The sequence below is a fragment of the Scyliorhinus canicula genome, chromosome 25 (assembly GCF_902713615.1).
Source record: "Scyliorhinus canicula chromosome 25, sScyCan1.1, whole genome shotgun sequence".
Classification (NCBI taxonomy): domain Eukaryota; kingdom Metazoa; phylum Chordata; class Chondrichthyes; order Carcharhiniformes; family Scyliorhinidae; genus Scyliorhinus; species Scyliorhinus canicula.
The window spans coordinates 14081252-14085081 of NC_052170.1; the positions used below are offsets into that span (position 1 = coordinate 14081252).

Here is a 3830-nt window from a genome sequence, read left to right on the forward strand (position 1 = left end):
CAGGATACCGGAGAGAACTCCCACGCTTTCCTTCATGATAGTTCCCATAAGATCGCCTGAGAGATCAGGTGTCGGTTTAACCTCTCATCTCACAGTGCAGCAATTCCCTCAGTAATACTCTGGGAATGTCAGCCTAGATTGCCCCAAGCAGGAGTTGAACAACCACAAAGTTCCAATGAGGAGCGGATGCTATCCCTTGAGCTCGTCTGATGGTCTATCAAATAACAATAATAATTTTTAGGCTTACATTAACACTGCAATGAAGTTACTGTGAAAATCCCCTAGTTGCCACACTCCGGCGCCTCTTCGGGTACACAGAGGGAGAATTCAGAACGTCCAATTCGTGCTAACAAGCACGTCTTTCGGGAACTGTGGGAGGAAACAGGAGCACCCGGAGGAAACCCACGCTGACACACGGAGAACTTCCTACAGGCAGCAACCCAAGCCGGGAATCGAACCTGGGATCCTGGCGCCGTGAAGCAACCACTGTGCTACCGTGCCACCAAATAATTAGCTTCCGACTAGAGCTGATTCTGGGAGCTAGCTGTTCACACATAGAGTGACCGGCGTTCAGGGTGAGGTGGGTGATGTGTTGGGTCTGTGAGGACTGCGTTTACCAGAGCAATGAGAGAGACAGGCTACCAACACATGTCGAAGTACAACTCTATTTTATTGAACTATGAGCTGTTAAACATGCTTGCACTGTGGGTTGACACAATGTTGAATTGACTGGAGACCTGAGGCTAGCCTGACCAGACTATCCTGCCGGCCCATGGTAGATGTTCGTGTTGCTGATCACGGGCTCTGGCTGTCTCAGAGGCTGCATCCCAAATGAGCGGGTAAACTAGTGCCCTCTGGCTTTATAGTGGTCGTGTCCTGTCTGGTGATTGGCTGCTGTGTTCTGTGTGTTGATTGGTCGTTCAGTGTGTCAGTCAGTGTCTGTCTATGCACCATCATATACTTGAGTGTATATTATGACAGTGGGGACAACAAAGGGGCAATGAGGGGAGCGTGGGGTTGCTCAGGATTCATGAAGGAAGTTGGTGAAATGGCCTTCTCCACCATCAGCTCATTCTACACTGGTAACAGGAGAAGTGCCGGAAATAGGGATATTATCCAGTCCAGATTCAGGATTCTTGGCAGGGTGTGATAAGAAAACAAGTAGATTAGAGCTTTCGAGAAGGCACAATAAGCCAGCAAAGCAGTTAGTAGGAATCTCGTAATATCTGGAGCTGGACCCAATCCAGTTAAACTCTCCAGCGCACCCAATGTCTTAATGAGAGAGCTATTTATTTGGTCGCTGAGTCATTCTGCTTTACTGGAATATCCAGCTGGCTCTCTGCTTAGCTCGTCACATTTACAGTGATCTCAGGGAGCAACCATTGTTTCCTGAAGATCCAATTTGGGATGGATCCGGTGGCCATTCAAGAACAGCTGCCGGTAAGCTGCGAGAGGAGGTCACCGTTTCCCAATGTGTTCCCTCTGAGTTGCGTCAGAAAATGGCCCAACTTCAGTTTATTTAATTTGTGATGTCAGCTACTCCCCCACAGATTACTGCACAAAATGATAGAATCGCAGCAAACCAGATTCGGGTTTCAGATGGGACCACGTTCTGAATGGGGCATGAGAGTGTTGGGAAATTCTCCCCCGGTCAATGTTTACGCCTCACTCTACATCTTTGGAAAATGGATGATCTCGCCATTATCTCATTGCTGTGTGTGGGAGCTTGCTGTGAACAAATTGTCGAAAGATCACCCAGCGCATTTAGATTGAGTGATAAATAGCAGACAGGGCGTGGTGGTGGTGGTGGTGGGGGCGGGGGGGGCGGGGGGGGGGGGGGGAGGGTGCAGAAAGGTGGGGGGGGGGGGGGGGGCAGATCTTCCCTGCTCGGACGCCCATCTGAGAGAGTGGCCGGGAGCCTCAGTTGAAGGCCTCAGTTGAAAAGTGAATCGCCCTCATGACGCCACCCCCTCCCCGCCTCTGTAACCTCCTCCAGACCTACGTCCCCCCTCGAGGTGTTTGCACTCAGCTAATTCTGGACTCCCGGTATTATGGCTCCAACACTGGAGGCCTTACCTTCAGCCACCTCGACCTGAAGCTCCAAAATTCCCTCCCAAACGCTTCCCGGCTCTCTCCCTTGTCCTTTAAAAACCCACCTCTTTTCGTCACGCGTCATAATATCAGCCAATGTCGAGGTAAAACTGTATTAAATTTCTGCTTTGAAGTGAAGGACGTTTTACTTTGTTAAAGATGTGAAGTAATTGTTAAAGATGTGTTACTCGCTTGTTAAACATTTTCAATGTTACACGGGTTGCACCTGATTCTGTTCATAATTCTTTTAAACATGCCAACGCACAAACAAGGAGAAGGAGGAGGCCTTTGGGCCTCTGGAAGGGGCCATTTAATAAGATCATGGCTGATCTGATTGTAACCTCAAATCTGCATCCCGCCGACCACTTCCCCACCCCCGCCGACAACCCTTGCTTCCCAAGAATCTGTCCACCTTTGACTTAAACATTCAAAGACTCTGCTTCCACCACTTCTTCAATAAAGGGGTTCCAGAGACTCATGACCCTCTGAGAGAGAAAACGTTGCCTTCTCTCCGTTTTAAATGGGCGACCCCTTATTTTTAAATAGTGACCCCCCCCGGCCTTGTTCCAGACTCTCCCACAAGAGGAAACATCCTCTCCACATCCACCCTGTCAACATCCCTTCAGCATCTTAAAGGTTTCAATCAAATCGCCACTTACTCCTGCTCGCTTTGGCAGCACGTATACTAAAATCGGAACGATACAGAGAAGATTAGCATGACCCCTGTGCAAGGATGACACGCAAATTCGTGAAGCGTTCCATATTTTTTGGGGGGCGCAGCACGGTAGCACTGTGGCTTCACAGCGCCAGGGTCCCAGGTTCGATTCTCGGCTTGGGTCACTGTCTGTGGGGAGTGTGCACATCCTCCCCGTGTCTGCGTGGGTTTCCTCCGGGTGCTCTGGTTTCCTCCCACAGCCCAAAGATGTGCAGGTTAGGTGGATTGGCCATGATAAATTGCCCTTAGTGTCCAAAATGGTTAGATGGGGTTATTGGGTAACGGGGATAAGGTGGAGGGCTTAAGTGGGTCGGTGCAGACTCGATGGGCCGAATGGCCTCCTTCTGCTCTGTATGTTCTATGTTCCATGTTCTATGTTCTTTCACACAACGTCTAACCTCTCCAAACTTTCCTCATAAGACACCTCGCCCATTCCTGGTATTGGTCTGGTAAACTATTTCTAAACTGCTTCTGACGTGTTAATATCTTTCTGTAAATAAGGTGACCAATACTGTACGCAGCACTCCTGATGCGATCTCACTAATGCTCTGTAAAACTGAAGCATAACCTCTCTACTTTTGTATTCAATTCCCCTCACAATAAATGGTAACATTCTCAAAGACAAAGAGTCATCCAGACTCGCAACGTTAGCCCCCTCCTCTCTCCCCACAGACGCTGTCAGACCTGCTGCGATTGTCCAGCATTTTCTGTTCGTGTTTCAGATTCCAGCTTCCGCGGTCATTTGCTTTTCGTAGAATCCACTGCAATCCCTACAATGTAGAAGAAGGCCATTCGGCCCATCGGGTCTGCACCGTCCCTCTGAATGAGCTCCCTATCTAGGCCCACACATCAACTCTATCCCAGTAACCCCACCTAACCTTTGGAGACTAAGGGGCAATTTAGCACGGCCAATCCACCTAAAGCGGCACATCTTTGGACTGTGGGAGGAAACCGGAGCACCCGCAGGAAACCCACGCAGCCACGGAGAAGAACTTGCAAACTCCATACAGTCACCCAAGGTCAG

At 49.6% G+C, this 3830-nt stretch overlaps 1 non-coding gene across 1 annotated transcript; it reads left to right on the forward strand.

Moving 5' to 3' along the window:
* Positions 1–2752: 2752 nt before the first annotated feature.
* Positions 2753–2859, forward strand: LOC119957263. Its single transcript, XR_005458776.1, has one exon. It is a non-coding gene; the product is annotated as a U6 spliceosomal RNA (small nuclear RNA).
* The last annotated feature ends 971 nt before the right edge of the window (positions 2860–3830 follow it).